At 50.1% G+C, this 17,897-nt stretch overlaps 1 pseudogene; it reads right to left on the bottom strand.

The window, feature by feature from the left end:
• The window catches only part of LOC127671740 (60S ribosomal protein L10-like), a 61,349-nt pseudogene extending 54,887 nt beyond the window's left edge, over nt 1–6,462 (bottom strand).
• Between the last annotated feature and the right edge of the window lie 11,435 nt (nt 6,463–17,897).

Here is a 17,897-nt window from a genome sequence, read left to right as displayed (position 1 = left end):
CGCCACAGGCTGATGCTTGGGAAGATGGCTGGAGACCAGCTCAGACAGGTCCACACTTTATGGGAACATTGGGCTCCTGAGGTTTCTGTCAGCTGGCTCCAGGGACAGGTTATGTGTGCAGTGAAGGGCCACCTCATCCCCTGCTGTTGACACACCAGGCTCTTGTTCCAACAGCAAACATTGGCCTGGAGAGAAGGTCTCATTGGCTGGCAGTGTCCTCCTCTAGTTTCCCTCCTTGCTTAAACAGACAGCTCTGTTTATCCTGCCCGCCCAGCCCTCAGGACCTCACTGACACCCAGATCCATGCCCTGTGGACAATTCACATCTCTTGTTCCAGTGGGATCCCCCTCCATTACTGGAGAAGACCATGAAAAATTTGAGACCAGCTTCAACCCCCACCCCCCAGCCCCCACTAAAGTACCATGTCAGTGTTACAAATAAGGAAACAGAGACCCCAATAGAGATGGAACAAGGGTATACACAGATGAGCAGGCCAGTGGCCAGCTAATGACTGTGATAGACAACCTCCTGCAGTAAGGCATATACTGTTGCTTTTGCCTCAGTGAAACCTGAGCCACCAAATAAATGGTACCCCAGATCACCACGTGACTGTGTCCAATAGCTCACAACATCCCTTATAAGCTCCTGGAGGCCAAGGTCTGGGATATTTCATCACTGAGATGCATGCGTGCGCGCGCCCCCATTCCCCAGAGTGATTCCCTGGCTAGGAATGGGAGATGAATGAACCTACACAGAATAGATCCTCTCCACCCTGGAGAAGCTTTGTTTCTCAAATCCCCATCCCTGCTCCTGCAGAACTGAGGAAAACTGGGAGACCTTTGGGACCCTATCTCAGCATCTTCAAGCGCCTTTTGTACTCATATGTGGACGCACGTGTGTGTGCTGGGCGGGAGGGGGGTGTTGCGTGCACACCTGTTGAAGTCCAAGGTTGGTGTCAGGAGTTTTCTTTGATTGCTCTTTTTTTTTCTGGTTGAGGGGCTCTCAATTGATCCCAGAGCTTGTTGTTGTGTCTAGGCTGCCTAGCCAACTTGCTCCCCAGTCTCTACCTCCTGAGCACAGGTATGACAGTCAGGCCACCATGCCCATCTAGTATTTATGTGGGTTCTGGGAATCCAAACTTCCGTCTACATGCACGTGTGACAAGCATTTTAACCACTAAGCAATCTCTCCATCCCTCCCCATTTTAAACAAGGTCACATATAGTCCAAGTTGGCCTTAAACTCACAATTTAGCCAAGGATGACCTTAACCTTCTGATCCTTTTGCCTCTCCAGAGTGCAGGAGTCACATCTGGTTATGGAGGACTGGACCAGAACCCAGGACTTCGTGCACTCTAAGCAAGCATTCTTCAACCCGCGCTTCATCCCCAGTCCTAAGGAGGCTTCCCAGACACAGTCTCAAACTGGAAATGCGGTTTAATTATTTGCGTACTTTCTTAGCATGGGCAGAACCCTGGGTTCAACTCCCAGTAGAACATAAACTAGATTCAGTGGCATGCACCAAAATGCCAGCACTCTGGTGCCCTATATCACTAGGAGGATTCAGAGTTCAAGGTCATCCTCAGTTACACAGTGAATTGGATGTGAGCCTGAGCATTAAAAATGGCATGGTCTCCTTGTTTCCATTCCTAAGTCCAGGCCTGCCCAGCCTTCTCTGGGCTGTTGTGGGTGATTCACTGAAGGCTGTAAACAACCCCCTGAGCACCGGCTGTACCACCAAGGCCCTGGCACTCGTCCTAGCCGTGCCGAGGGGAATCTAAAAGAAGACACTGTGCCCACGCACCCCTGTTGAAAAAGAGAAGGTGGAAGAGAAGCAGGGGGAGGTTTCCAGATCTGTATCCAACACGTGCACAGGAGCCCATGATACAGCCGGGTTTGCAGGGCCCAGCTGTACCTGAGGGTGGTGGTGGGTGTACCAGCCAGGCTTCCTGGGAGAAGGGACCTGGAGGGGAGGTAGGATAGTCATTGGGAGTTGCAAAGCCAGTAGCATGTCTCAGTTCCTACTGTGCAACAGGCACCTGGGGAGACTGTAATGAGGAGACCCTAGGGACCACAGAGATGGCTTAGTGGGTAAGGGTGCTTCTCTCCAAGCCTGATGACCTGAGTTTGAGCCACAGAATCCATGTAGTAGAAACTGACTCCTGCTGAGTTGTCCTCTGACCTGCATATATGTGTTGTGGCATGTGTTTGTGCTTTTGTGAATGGTTGGAGTATACACAATCATAAATGTAAAAACAAAAACAAATTAACAGCCTGGAGATGGTGGTGCATACCTTTAATCCTAGCACTTGAGAGGTGGAGCTTGTGGCCAGCCTGGTCTACAAGAGTGAATCTAGGAAAGCCAAGGCTACCCGAAGAAACTGTCTCAAAAAACAAAAATGTTGTTGATGATGGTGGTGGTGGTGTGGTGGTGGTGAATAATTTAAAGTAAAAAACCAAGAGCTTATGCTGTGGAGAGCTGAGAAGCAGGTGGTGGGACAGTGCAGGGAAGATGACCCCTTCACCACAGAAGAGCACAACCTTGGAGACCTTCCCAGTCATTTGACAGGTGGAAAAGTCAAAGGCACAGAGCAGACTTAAGATTTACTTGAGGTCCCCCAAAGAGCAGGCATGGAGGAAGGTCCCAATGCCACCCATGCCAGCTAAAGATAAGGGTGACCTCTCTGGCATTCAGAAAGAGCCGGAGTCTTGCCCCCTTCAAGATCGCCCCAGGCAGCTTCACTAGCCCTGGGTGAGGAGGCACTGGACAAAGGCGCGCTTCCTCCCTATGCCATGCTGAGACAGGTTCTAAAGTACTTAGAGAAGTGACAGGGGCTCATGGGTAGAGCCAGGCTCCACAGTCACTGAACGGTTGGGCCCTTACATCTAAGCATTATCCATCCCTGTCCTAGTCAGGGTTACTATTGCTATGATGAGAACACCATGACTTTTGACTCACACTTCCACACTGCAGTCCATCACTGAAGGAAGTCAGGTCAGGGACTCAAACAGGGCAGGAACCTGGAGCTTATGCCGGGCCACGGAGAGGCGCTGCTTTCTGTTGCTCAGCCTGCTTTCTTACAGAACTCAGGACTACCAGCCCTGGGCCACGCCCCTTCCATCACAAGTGATGCCCAGGGAGTCTCCCTCTTCTCAGAGGGGAAGGGGAGGGGAAGATCTGTGTGAGGGGAGACTGAGGTGGGGGCTGATAGTGTGATGTAAAGGAATAAATACATACAAACATACATACATACATACATACATACATACATACATAGGAAGAGAAAGAAAGAAACAAACAAAGAAAATGCTCTACAGGTTTGCCTATAGCCTTATCTTATTGAGGCATTTTCTCAATTGAGATTCCTTCCTCTCAGAGGACTTTGACTTGTGTCAAGTTGACACAGAACAAGCCACCACAATTCCTGTCCTCACCAGAGCAGCTGCAATTTTATTTTTCTCTGTGTAGCCCTGGCTACCCTGGAACTCTCTCTGTAGACTAGGCTGGCCCTGAACTCAGAGATCCCAGAGATCTGCTTACCCCTGCTTTCCAAATGCTGGTATTAAAAGTATTTTCCACCATAGACCAACCTGCAGCTGCAATTCTTGACTCCTGTCCATGCGGCAGACTGTCAAGGTTGAAACTTTTTGCCTCCCTGGATATGGGCAGCTGAGGCCTGCTGTCCTGGTCCAAACAGTCAAGCATGTTCCAGCCTCATACTCCTGCTCCCTACTCCTGCAACCTTGTACCACACAGTGCTTCATGCTCCTCTAGTGACTCAGTTTCCCTAGCCTCAACAGCTTTGCCAGCTGTAGGGGCAGATTGTGGCACTGACATTTCAGAGGCCTGCGTTCTTACTAAGTCAACAGTAGACAGATAACTTAGCCGCTGAATTTGTGGCTGCCTCCTACATAGTGGTTGGATAAGCGTTTATTGTCACCTCCCCCTGATGCTGTATCCCTGGAGCCCGTGGCAGCTTATTTACCCAGAGACTGGAGGCTGCTAGGTAGGGAGAGCAGGGCAAGGATGGCACAGAGTCCTGGCCCAGACCAACAGCCCAGACACAATGGGCTTTTCTGGAAATGGCTCTCCATGGCATGTCTTTGTTTCCTGAACCTGTGGATCACTCGTGGGTACAGACTTGGGCCCAAAGCAAAGCAGCATAGTGACTCACAGATCACTAAGTCAGTCTTCTAGGCCTAATCTGTGCCTCCGATGATTTGCCATTCAAGGCCCCTGGCCTCCCTCCCTGGGAGGTGCTACTCTTTCTCTGAACTCCCACTGCACCTGTCTAGACTCATGCTGCACACATCCTGGGTCACCGTGCATGTCACTGCTGGCCTGGGTCCTTGCACAGCCTGCGGTTGATTTCTATAGGTGTTGCTGGGGGTGTGATATTGTGCAGCTGTAACCCCAGCATTTAGGAAATCTAGAATTGAAATTCCAAGGCTGAGGTTGAAATAATAGTTCAGTTGGTATAATGCTCGTTTATTATACACCAATCAGTTGACATGGACATGGACAGTTCAGGGCCAGACTAGGGCACATGAAACCTTGTCTCAGAGAGAGAAGGGAGGGAGGAAGGGAGGGTATCAGAGAGGGAAGGAGGAGAGAAGGAAGGAAGGAAGAAGGGAAAAGGAAGGAGGTAAGAAGGAGGAAGGGACAAAAAAGAGAAAGAAAGTTACTTCAAGAAAAGCCTGGAAAACTTAGCAAGACCTTGTCTCCCAGTAAAAAATTTAAACAGGTCTGGGGGTGCTAGAGAGATGGCTCAGTGTTTAAATGTACTTGATGATCAAGTCCTGGGTCTAGTTTTCAGCACTACACTATGGCGCAGGGTATGTCTGTAACCCCAGTTCCAAGGATCCAGCACCTTCCTCTGGCCTCTGAGCATCAGGCATGAACAGAGTGGTGTGTGTGTGTCTGCGCGTGCACACGCGTGTGCAAACACACACACACACATCCATACACACATGCCAGCAAAACACTTATGAAATAAAAATGAAAAAACACTTAAACAAACAAGGGTCTGGAGTTACAGCTCAGTGGTGGTTGGTTTGTCTGGCACAGATGAAGCCCTGGGCTCATCCCCTGTCCCCCAGTACTACTAAAATTAATTAGCATAAATAATTTAAACATTTTAAAAAGATGACATAGCAGATGATTGGTAACTAGCTGGGAACTGTGGTGGGCCTACCAGAGAAACCAGGGGTAACATGATGCAGTACTTCTGCTGACCTGGAGGATGGATGGAAGTTAGCTAGACAGGGGAGGCTACTTGAAGTAAAGGGGAAGAAGGAAGGGGGTGGATTATGTGATGGAGTGCAGGCACAGTGCTTTCTAGGGACTCACTGTACTTTGTAGAGCCCCCTCTAATCTCTCTCACTTTCTCTCAAAGGATTTATTTTATTTTTAAGTGTGTGTGTGTGTGCATGTGTACACATGTGTGTATGTACGTCCCTGCAGAGTCCAATATAGGGTGTTGAATTCCCCTGGAGCAAGAGTTCTAAGCAGTTGTGAGCTGTTGGATAGGGGTGCTGGGAACCAAACTTGGGTCCTCTGCTGTTTACCACTGAACCATCTCTCCAAGCCCTCTTTGCCCCTCTCTGACTCTTTCTCATCTGTGAATAAAGAGTTGATCCACTGTCATCGAGTGAACATCCCAAACTGGAGGGGTCTAGAGAACCCCCAGGAGGCTTGTGACTCGGCACGTACTTCAGAGTTCATCCACCTACTTCTCTGTTCTGAATTTTGGTTTGCCTAATCTATTATCTAGGGCAAGGCATGGGACACACATGCGTGTGAACACACACATGCACGCACACACACACACACACACACACACACACACACACACATCTTAATATTGTGGTTGACCTGGAACAGAGGAAACCCAGCTAGCATTTCTCCTCAGCCTAGAGTTGTAGCCTGGGTTGGGCATGGTCTGCAGCTGGGTGGTAGAGAAGAGGTCAAGCATAGGCTAAGCTGCAGACCCCTGCCTCATCTTCCTTCTTGGGAGCTATTCTCTCAGCCATATTGGACAGGGATTTAAAAAAATAAAAATACAAAAACAAAACAAACAAACACACAAAAAACAAAGGAATGAAGAAATGGTCTCCCCATTACCCATCAGGCAGACTTTTGATGAGATAAAAGTCTTTCCAGCCAAGTATGTTCTTCCAAGAGTCCTTGCCACCGCCCAGCCCGACCTGCCATGGTTCCGTGTGGTCCAGTCCATCTGCTCCACACCTCTGGTCTCCCCCTGCGCAATGGGAAAGGGCTCAGGACGGGAAGCCTGAAGGGAACAGATGGGTAAAGGAGACACCGGGACTGGGTGAGCAGTGCCACTCTTCCCCCTTCCTGTCTTAGTCACTCTTTTATTGCTGTGAAGAAAACACAGTGGCCAAGGTAACTCTAGGAAAGAAAGCTGGCTTACACTGTCAGAGGTTTGGTCCATGATCGTCATGGCGGGGAGCAGGGCAGCAGGCAGGTGCTGGGACAGTAGCTGAGAGCTCTACATACGGATGCTTAGGCAGAGAGAGAAAGAGAGAGAGAGAGAGAGAGAGAGAGAGAGAGAGAGAGAGAGAGACTGGGCCTGGTGAGCTTCGAAACCTCAACGCTCACTCCCAGTGATACAGTTCCTCTAACAAGGGCACACCTCCTAATCTTTATTATCCTGTCTAACGGTGCCACTCCCCAGTGACTAAGCTTTCACAAATATGAGCCTGTGGGGACCATTCTTAGTCAGATCACCACACTTCATCTTTTATTAGGAGATAGCACAGGGTGAGTAGAGTTTGTGAGAGCAGACATTAGGTGTGTTCCGATGTAGGGTTCAACATGTTTCTACAATTAGTCAACAGGGCTGAGGGAACTCAGGGGGTAAATAAATCCCATACTTGTAAAAATAGAGACCCAAAAGAGGGGCTGGAGGCTCCTCAATCACAGCAAGGTATCGACGGCAGAGTGCAGATTAGAACTCCAGGCTTCAAATTCATTCTGGGTCTGAGACTGGTGTTGGAAATAGAACTCAGTGGCCTTACAGCAGTGGCTCTCAACCTTCCTAATGCTGTCACCCTTTAATACAGTTCCTCATGGCATGGTGACCCCCAACCTAACATTATTTCCATTGGTACTTCATAACTGTCATTCTGCTACTGTTATGAATCATAATGTAAATATCTGTGTTTTCCAATGGTCTTAGACAATCCCTGTGAAAAGGGCTGAAAGGTGGTGGCAAAGCTAAACCAGGCTGCTCTCCAAAGGTCAGACACCAAATTTCTATTTCTCTTCAAGGCCAGACTCCTGGGCCACCTGCCTGTCTTCAGTGGCAGGAAAAATCTAATCCTTGGCCATGTGGTTCAAGGAGCCAGATTTCCAGGTCTGTTGACAGCCCAGACTTACAGTGTTGCCAAAAATCTGGACCCTACACACGAGGGAAACTGACCAAAGGCTGCTTACTGAGTGGCCAGTGTCTGCCTTTTGATTCTCAGGGTTAAGAGGCAAGGCTGTGGATAGACTCTGACATAGCAGGGATGCAATCCCTACTCCACCACCCAATGCTTAAAGAACCCGAACTGCTCCCTAGACATGTTCATCCCCTGAAGCTTGCCATCTGTAAACCGGGAATGGCAGTGACAGGGACCTAACTCAGCAGTATGGATTCTGAGGGAAGCTTTTCATCCAGCACTCTTCCAGACATCTACAACATCGCCTGGCATACAGTAGGTCCTCAGTAAAAAGAGTAGTTGTCTCCTTATCCTCCTCTGCTTCTGGCTGGACACCCTGAGTGCGGGTCCTTACGTGACTTCTTTTGTCTCAGTCTTCTGATAGAAGGAGGATGAAGAATCAGCAGGCTTCCTAGGAATTAGGTAGGCTGCCCCATGCCTTTCTGTTTGGTTTGCCTCATGCTGCAAGCAGAGTGGACCTAGTTGGGTGATGCTCAAAGACCTCGGCTTGTCAATTGTTCCAAGACCCACTGCTACAGCTTTCTTGGGGGAGGGGGACAGACCAAGGGGCCAGGGGCACCTGAGAACCAGTTCTCCATGAGGCTGTCTGCTTGCAGAACGTGAAGTGACCTGGGCAGCCAGGCGTCAGTGCAGGAGCCACCCTCTGCTGAGACCTGAGGCCATAGCTTCTTGTGACTCTCTGTTCATTAAGAGGTGAGGAGCAGGGCTTTGCTGAGCACTCTCTGTACCCACCTCACTCAAGCCTTACCGCCACCGGGCACTTACTGCTCCCGCCCAGCCCCCCACTAGGCCTTTGAGTGCAGAGGGAACATTGTGGCTGTGCTCCCAGGCCGAGGAGCCTATTCTGGCCCATTAGTACTTGCTCCCCGAAGGCCCCTGTGAAGAGGTTTTATTGCTACTTCCAAGTTGCCTGAGGTAGAGAGAGTGAACTGCTGGGAGCAAATGACTCTCTGCTCTGCAAGTGTGCTCAGCAGGTATCTAGGCAGGACCCTGAGGCCCCTCCCAGGGCTGTTTTTCTGAAGTCAGGGAGCTAGACCAAGTCTCCTTCAGTCCTTTTATCCCCTACATGCACACCCATGCATACACACATATACATAAATCACATACTCACACACATATACACAGATGTACACATAAACACACATATTCATAAACACATGCATATACACATATAAGCACATGCACCCATATATGCATATACATGCACACCCTCATCAAAGTCACTCTAGGCTCTTAAGAGAGAAAGCCACACCTATTCTGAACCCATGGAGGAAGTGTGCAGGGGTGGGGAGGTGAAGGGCAGGGAGGCAAACAGGAAGGGCCAGGCTGGGGAGGAAGTCCAAGGGTGGGGGCGAGGGGAAAGGCATCATCATCGCCCCGACCCTATGAGCTCGTTTGGAAGTGAGCAGTGTGGCCCTGGCCTTTGACTGTTCTGAGCTCACTGGATTCACATCCAACTGAGGGGCTCAGGGAATCAAAGTCCTCCCTCGGTGGGGGCAGCGATATGACTTCACCCTCTTCTTTCTTCTTGGCATGTAGGGGCAAAGGCCAAACCTACCTCACACTCCTTCTTCATTTTTCATCCTTTCCATAGGTAACAGTACAAAACACCAACAACACGGTACTGGTTCCTTCCTCTGCTCCTGCTTCACAGACCAGAATGCACAGGGGCATTCGAAAAAAAACAAAAAACAGAAAAGGTCCAGATTTCTTCCAACGCTGCTTGACTACCCAGCCTTGCCAGTCACTAGGATTTAAAAGATAAGGATCCTCTTCTGGTGTTGTCACAGGAATGAACATTTTCTTTTTTCTTTTATTTATTTATTTATTTATTTATTTATTTATTTATTTATTTATGTATGTATGTATGCATGTATGTATGTTTTTCCAGACATGGTTTTTCTGTATAGTCCTGGCTGTCCTGAAACACACTCTGTAGACCAGGCTAGCCTTGAACTCAGAAATCTGCCTGCCTCTGTCTCCCAAGTGCTGGGATTACAGGTGTGTGCCACCACGCCCGGCTAGGAATGAACATTTTCAAAACTTAATTTTGTGGTCTGGAGAACTGGCTCAGTCAGGAAGTTCTTGCCATGCAGGTACAAGGACCTGAGTTCGATCCTCAGTAGCTTCACACACACACACACACACACACACACACACACAGCCTGATGTGGTAGAAAGCACTTGTAGCCCCAGTGTTGGGGAGGCAGAGGCAAGTGGATCTCTTGGGCTTGATCATCAGCTAGTTTGGCTTTATCAGCAAGTGCCAGGCTCTCACAAGGCAGACAGTGCCTGAGGAATGGCACCTGACTCACCCCCTGCCTTCCCGGCTGCCCAGCACAGTTACAGTTCAGTGGGGTCAGGGAGCTGGAGACCTAGAGACGAGCAGCCTGGAAGGCTCAGGGCTTCCACCACTGCTCCCTTCATCCATGCCCTCACTGCGCTTCGCCTCCCCTGCCCTGCTAGACCTCATTCAGAGGCTGGCCTTATTTCCCGGTTCCCCAAAGGCAATCAATCAGAAACACCTTCAGGTTTGCATGGGTGCATTCCTCCCCACCAGTATCTGCACCCTCCAGGACACCCCACCACAGTGCCTATGACTCCCCATGCTCCCAGCCATGCAGACTCTAAGACCTTCAGCTCTGTTCAGGAACATCCTGTCCTTGTCACCACACCCCGCCCCCCCCCCCAGCCATTCCCTCTGCACCGATCATTTCTCCACACATAAACCTGATACTTTCCCTCCCATCTCACTCAACCCCCTGTATCCTGGCTTATCCACCCCCTCTCCCAGCTACTGCACATTCCTTGCCTTCTTGCCACAAAACCTCCTGCTAGTTTCCTTCTTCAAAGATCGGGTCATGAAGATGTCCAACGGCCCCCAGAGGGCTCTACCAACCATCAGTTCCATACTTCCTACAACTGGCTTTCTGGAAGTCTTTGACAGTTCCTGCTCCTAGGAACATGATTTCTACTATGCTCCCAGGAGTCATTAGCTTCCCTTCCCTTCCCTTTCCCCTCTCCCCTCCCTCCTCTCTCCTTCCCTCCTCCCCTCCCCTCCCTCCCTTCCTTTTTTTCTCTACATCTCTGGTTGTTCCTTTCAACTTCCTGCGGCTTTTCTCCCTTCCCTCAGATATCACTGGACACTCCAAGCTCAGCCTTTGATCTTGGTCTCTCTCTTCATTTACCCCCCCCCCCCCGCCCCCGCCCACACACACACAAACACAAGCTCATGCACTCTCCTGGCTTTAAACAATATCTGTATACCAATGATTCCAAATCCTCATTGCCAGCCTTGGACCTCAAGTATCCCACCCATCTGTTTGTAGAGAACTCTGACCCAACACAGCCAAAGCTAATCTTGGTTCTCCCCTTTTTCTACATGATCCATTATATATACATCCTCCAGGGAACACACACACACACACACACACAGGGGGGGGGAGGGAGATGGAGATGGAGATGGAGAGGGAGAGGGAGAGGGAGAGGGAGAGGGAGAGGGAATCAGAGACAGAGACAAAGATGCAAAAGTTGAGTCTTGGAAGACAAAAATCATCTTACCTAGTGCAATGGTTTGTGGTTTCTGAAAGTATATTAACTTATGGTAACTTTGGAATTAGAATTCCATAGGGAGAAGCAACTGGGCTAAATGTCTGAAAAGCTTCCTTGGCGGTGGGCGGTATGAGAAAGGATTGGGAAGGAGGGCAGCTGGAATGAGAACCTCCAAGTAATCCACTGGCAATCCCACCCTGCCACCACTCAGGCCAAACCCTGCTGGCTGCCTCACCTCCTCCTTTTTGTCACCACTCAGATCCAATCCATCAGGAAATCCTTTTGGTTCTGCCTTCAAAATAGATCCACCTCCCCTGTGGCATCCAACCACCATCTTTTCTCGCCTGGATTATCGCAACAGCATCCCCCTCACCTCCCTCTGCTTGCCCAGGTCCCCCCACAGCCACAGAGGCTGTCCCACCATGGTGGCCATCTCCTGTTTGTCCTTGCCCTTCCCAGAGCACTCAGTGGCCTTCTGCCTCCAGAGTCTTTGCTGCCGAAGCCCGCTTCTCACTCTTCTCCCTTTCCCTCACCAGCCCACCCCACGGGTATCCCTGCTGACACTCTAATACCCCAGGCACATTCATGCCTTAAGGTCTTTCCTGGCTACTCTATCCTCTGACCCTCTATCACACACAGGGCCATGGGGCCAAATCTCTCCCTTCCCTCAAGCCTGTTCTCACAACCCTTTTCCAAGGGGACATGCACATCTACCTGGTGAGTACTGCCATGGCCGCCCTTTATTCCCACAGTGCTCACGTCTTCTCACTTATTCTGTATTCTGATGCTCAGTGCTGCTTGCTGCCTCCCCTGCTGAGCTAGGGTATCAGCTTTCCAAGGGCAGATATCTTTATTTCAGACCCTGCTGCATCCTCAGTAGGAGAACTCAGAACACAGCAGGTGCGCCTGAGATGCCCTGATGCCCATCCCAGGCTCCTGTCCTCTCAGGTTTCTGACGCTTCCACGCAGACATTATCATATGTACCCACCTCTGTGCCCACGGTCTGGGTGTGCTCCCTATCATGCTTTAGCAGCTCTTTATTATTATTATTATTGGGTTTTTTGGGGTTTTTTTGGTTTGTTTTTGTTTTTGGAGAAAGTCTCTTATGTAGAACAGGGTGACCTTGAGCTCTTTTAGTACATGAGGATGACCTTGAACACCGGATCTTCCTACCTTCACCTCCTGAGTGCTAGGATTACCTATAAAGGTGTGTGTGCACTACTATATCTGGTTTATGTGATCCTGGGAATTAAACTCGGGGCTTCTTATATGCTAAGCAAGCACTCAGCCCTCTTTGGCAATCCTGCAAAGATTAGGTAGAAAAGAGAATCTGAGATTTTGCTCAAAAACAAAGGATGTCCATGGAAGAAGAGCTCTAACCTGACATTTTGATGCCATGGGTGACCATAGAGAAAGGGAGGCTGGCTTGAAGGCTGAGTAGGGACTACAGAGCAAGACGGGCAGTGGATGAAGGCAGGGGATGAGAGCAGGGGTGAGGGCAGGGGATGGAGGGTGGGGGAGGAGGAAAGGGGATGAGAGCAGGGGTGAGGGCAGGGGATGGAGGGTGGGGGAGGAGGAAAGGGGATGAGGGTGAGGGAGGAGGGCAGAAGAGGAGTGCAGGGGAGGAGAGCAGGACGTGAGGCCAGGGGGTGAGGGTTAGGGAGGAGGGCAGAGGAGGAGGGCAGGGCAGGAGAGCAGGAGATGAGGCCAGGGGATGAGGGTAGGGGAGGAGGGCAGGAGATAAAGGCAGGGGGTGAGGGTAGGGGAGGAGGGCAGGAGATGAGGCCAGGGGATGAGGGTAGGGGAGGAGGGCAGGAGATGAAGGCAGGGGAGGAGAGCAAGGCGTGGGGGTAAGAAGAAGTGCAATGGATACGGGAAGGAGATCAGGACAGTGGAATGTGGAGAGGACATGAGGTCAGGGGAAGAGGGCTGAGCACAATGCCAATGGGAGATTGTGAACTGAGGGAAACTATGTGGGGGGAATTTATCACTTCCTAATATTTGAATCTGAGAAGCCGTCCACGGCTCATTTTAAACTGCTTGTTCCCCAGCCAATGATTTGATTTTGAGGACTCTGAAGTCTTTAGTTTGTGGGACCTAGCTGGAAGAAGTAGGTCATGAGCCTGGTTCCTAGTTCCAGCTGCTTTCTGCTCTTATCCAAGGCCATGTGAACAGTTTCTCACGCTCCTGCTGCTGTACACAGGGTTGCTCCACCGAGACTTCCTGGCTCTGATGGACTGAAAGCCCTAAAACCATGAGCCAAAATAAATCTTTCTCACAGTTGTTTCTGTTCAGTATCTGGTCACAGTGAAACAAAAGTAACAAATACAGCACCAGAAGAGGAGGTCAGGAGGACATGGCCAATGTCTTCTTTACTGGGTCAGGAGGTAATAATGCACTGACCAAGAAAAGGGAATAGAGGCCCATCTTAGAGGGGACATGGTGGTCTTCTAGAGGGGCTTCTCTTTTGCTGTAGTCCTCACCCTTTCACCAGGGGATTTGTTATTCCAAGACTGTGTGGATTGGAGTAGGAAGGCCCCAGGGAAATCAGACCATGGGCTAGGGATGGAAGAGAAGGGTCTATGAAAAGGGCTTTTCTGGAAAACAGTCTTTAAGGAGTTAGGGAAATGGTTCAGCTGATAAAGTGACTTACTATTACTGTGTAAGCATGAGGACCTGTTTAGATCCCAGCATCCACATAAATAGCTTGACACAGAAGTGTATACTTGTGATCTCAGGGCCGAGAAGGCAAAGAGAAACTGATCTCTAAGGTTTGCTGGTTAGACAGTCTAGTCCAATGGGCAAGCTCTGGGTTTAGTGAGAGACCCTAGCTCACAAAATAAAGTATAGAACAATTCAGGAAGACATTGACTTCTGGCCTCTACATGTATGCACATGTGTGTACACATATCCAAACACCTAGATAGCTATACACGTGTGAATAGGGACACGCATACAAAAAAGAAAGAAAAACCTCTAAGCCCATTCTCCAGGATTCACAAGGTTACTCACAGATTAATAAACAAAGCAAAACAAAACAAAACCCATGTTTTTTTTTGACCATTAAAGACAAATATGTCAGGGAGTGACCTTGGTGATACTATGTGAACAGCTCAGCTCAGCCCAGGGTGTGGCAAGGAGGACAGAACAGAGAGGATGTGTCCTCGGTACTGTCCCTGGGACTATGTCACCAGTAGGACCAGAGAGCCTCAGGACCACACCTTCTCATGTCTTTACACTGCAGGCAGAGAGAGAAATTGAAGCCCAGTGAAAGAAGTGGGCTGCCACAGGCTGATTTCTCAGGATGAGGGGAAAACGAAGTGTCACAAACAGAAGGACCAACCCGGTCTGATGGGGACATCGCCAGTACATTTATTTAGCTCTCTTCTTCTTGAGAGTTCAGAGTAGTATATGCCCACAAACTCACCTATCCCTCTGCAGTAAATAACAAGGGTGCTTTGTGCAGATATTATAAACATGCCCTGCCCCCCATACCTTCTCTCTAGCCTCAATGATGTTTTCCTTCCCCCTCAAATCCACGTAATTCGGCAAACATTTATGAGACTCATGTTTGATGTAACCCTGTGAGTATTTTTGAAGCTTCTGGATCTTCCAGAGCTGAGGTTGTTGTATTGTTTTCTCTCATCCAAGAGAACTTGACTCATACCTGCAATTAGGCACAGTGCACTGTCCATCCTGGATGGCAAGACTTGGTCTTATGTCGGCTGCATACCATCACCTAAAGTCTGGCATTTCCGGTGGATAGTGGATAGAAAAGCATACACCAGGCAAGGTTATCAAACTGAGTGCACTCAAACATCCCTCTGCCACTGACTCAATTCCACTGCATACCTGGCAGCTAGAGGCAGCCCAGAATTGGGCTTCTTATCCATTGCTTAGCATAAAGTAGCTACTCAACCCATGTTTGTTGGATGGATCGATAAAAACGTGAAGGAAAGAAAATGAAGATGGATAGTAATAAGAAATTCTTGCATTTAAAGTGTTCCCTCTGCCAGGGATGAGGGTGCCCAGCTGTAATCACAGTGCTTAGAGTGGGAGGGGGAGGGTAGAGAAACAGGGAGAGGGGGGACTCAAGGTCAGCCCGAGGTGCACAGTCAGACTCTTTCTCAAGAAATAAAATAAGAAATTAAATAAAAGAAGGATCTCCGGTGGACTCTAGGATTAGACTCTAGGATTAGAAAGATGCTAAATAAGCTACGCAGTGATATTCCATGCCTTTAATCCCAGCACTTGGGAGGTAGAGACTCGAGATTCTCTGTGAGTTCCAACCTGGTCTATGGATAGAGTTCCAGGAGAGCCAGAGCTACATAGAGAAACCCTGTCTCAAAGAAACAAACAACAACAAAACAAAAAGGAAGGAAGAAAGGAAGGAGGGAGGGAAGAAGTGAGGGAGGAAGGGAGAGAGGGAGGAAGAAAGGAAGGAAGGAAAGAAAGAAGGAAGGAAGGGAGGGAGGAAAGAAGGAAGGAAAAGAAAGATGCTTCTGAATCCTCTTAGGGGCTTCTGCAGAGAATTGCGCTTCAGAAGAAGCTCTCCTAAGGCAATCAGGGACAGCTCTCTAGAAGAAATGGATTGTCCAATAGGTCTTAAAGGATCGGAACTTATTGGTGGAAATTCAGAAAGAATTTTTAGCTAAACACGGGACAAGATATAGAAGCCATACCAGAGAAGATGCTGCTTTGCTTAGGGCAAAGGTACTCACTCGTAACTAACGTTACTGGTAGGAGGGAGCTATTGAAGACCCCCAGGGATTGGGAAACAAGAGGCCTGATCTTGGTCAGAAAGTCACACTGGAGAAGGACTGGGAGGGAGGGATAGGTCAGGAGCCATGCCTGAGGTGTGGGGTGAGAGGCTGTGAATGTGACTTGGGGAGGTGGCTGCAGAGTCAGAGACAGGATGTGAGAAGCACTGCAGAGCTAAGAGGCTGACTGGATGAGGGAAAGGGAGTTCCAAAGAGGATCTGGAAAACAGATCTGGGGCTTGGGAGAGTTAATGAGGCCTTCTGGGGTGGGCGGCCTTGTGATCTAATGGGGGCTGCTTCCCTGGGGAAGGGAATGAGTTCACTCCACCTGGGTGGAGACACTTCATTAAGAATGCAGATGCCAGGCTCAGGAGGGAGGTCAGGGCTCTAGAGACAGCAAGGAAGCAAGGCTGAAGCAGAGGCTGAGGCTGTGGGAGTGAATGAGATCACAAGAAGAGAAGCAAGGAAGATGAAGGCTGAAGACAGCCTCGGGGGCCACCCACAGCTTGGGGGATGGGAGCAGGAAGACAGGGACCTGGGAAAAATTAGAGCAGCGGAGAAGTAGTGGATAGAACGCTTCCTTTTCCCCCTTCCCACACTGCTCCAAGCCTCTGCTCTTCCCTCACCTCTGTGGCAGGACCACAGGTAGCTGAGGCTGCCCCTGGTGCCTGCCCACTTTCGCCTCCAAAGCTTCACAGGCAGCACAGCCCACTCAGGTGACTGGCTCTCTTACCCCTTCCTTCTGACTGCGACCTTGCAGAGCAGCCGAGCAGCGCGGGAGGGGGAGCGCGACCTCGGAGGCTCGGCCTCCTCACCTTCCTAAGGGGATAACCACGGGACGGTTTCTATGTTGGTTGCTGTGACTATTAAGTGGGATAATGTGTGTTATGCATTTGGCACTCGCCAGGCAAGCCCTCGGAGCTCAATACATGCTGGCTCCTGCTATTATGATTACCACGGTGGCTGGGACTGGGTTCTAGCGCTGGGTCGGGCACAGCCAGTGTGTCCAGCAGTCTCTCTGGAGGTCTTAGTGAAGGAGGGGGCCTACTCATTTACACTATCCTAAGCCCAAAGATAGGGAGGGCGGTTACAGGACTGCAAGTGACCCCTCATGGACAATCATGTGATCCGAAGGACCCTCACACCCACTGCAGATCTTTAACTTCAGTAAGAGCTGAGGTGGGTCTTGGGCCAAGGTTGAACCCTCTCCGGCGTGCCGTGCGATGCTTACTGGCTCTGTGGTTGGGTCTCCTCCTCCAGGGAGGGCTCAGTCCTGGGTCCTGTCCTCTCTAGTCCGAAGCGATTTGTCGGAGGTGGGGGGGAGGGTGTCCTCTTGGCTTCCGTCTGTCAGGACACTACCCACACTCCAGCACCCAGTTGGTCCAAACTGGAGACAAGGACCCCCAGCCCCACCCCCACTGGGATCCGGTTGAGAGGTGGCAGTCCAGGGCCCCAAGCTGGGCGATTACCAGCTCTTCACTATTAGGAGCAGAGGCACCTAGTTTTTCTCCTCAACCCGGGACCCTCCAATTTTGGATCTGAGCCCAGCCCAGAGGAACTTTGGAGATTGGAAGCTACGCACTACTGGAGCATGGAGATCTTGGCATAGGGTTGGGAACGTATGCAGTTAAAGTTTGCCTAGCATGTATAAAGCCCTGGGTTCCAGCCTCAGCATTACATAAACTGTCTCATAAGTGCTTATTCCCTCAGGTCTGGAATGATAGAGGCAGAAGGATCAGAAGTTCGCGTTCATCCCTGACTGTATAGCCTGTTGGAGGCCAACCTAGGATACACTAAACGCCCTGCCTTGAAACGGGCGGGGGAACATGTCTGGCTGGTATGTTCTAGTTTCTGTCCCCTCACACACGGAACCCTGAATCTGGGACTGAGAGCCTCCATTTCCTCCTCCTTGACATCAAGCTAAGATATTTCACTAACCAGACCCTGTGTTCTCTCACTCCTTCCTATCTAGACATGAGGAAACTCCCTGAAAGGAGCAGGACTTGATTCCCTGTCAACTACACTGGGGATGAGGTCCCAAACCAGTCCAGGTGGGAGTCTGATACTGGGAGGACCCTGCTAACTAGGCCATCACTGGAGATGGGCACTGGAGGCAGGA

This window comes from Apodemus sylvaticus, chromosome 1, assembly GCF_947179515.1.
Source record: "Apodemus sylvaticus chromosome 1, mApoSyl1.1, whole genome shotgun sequence".
In the NCBI taxonomy this organism is placed as follows: domain Eukaryota; kingdom Metazoa; phylum Chordata; class Mammalia; order Rodentia; family Muridae; genus Apodemus; species Apodemus sylvaticus.
The sequence above is the reverse complement of the archived record's forward strand: the minus strand, read 5'-3'. Positions and strand labels throughout refer to the sequence as shown.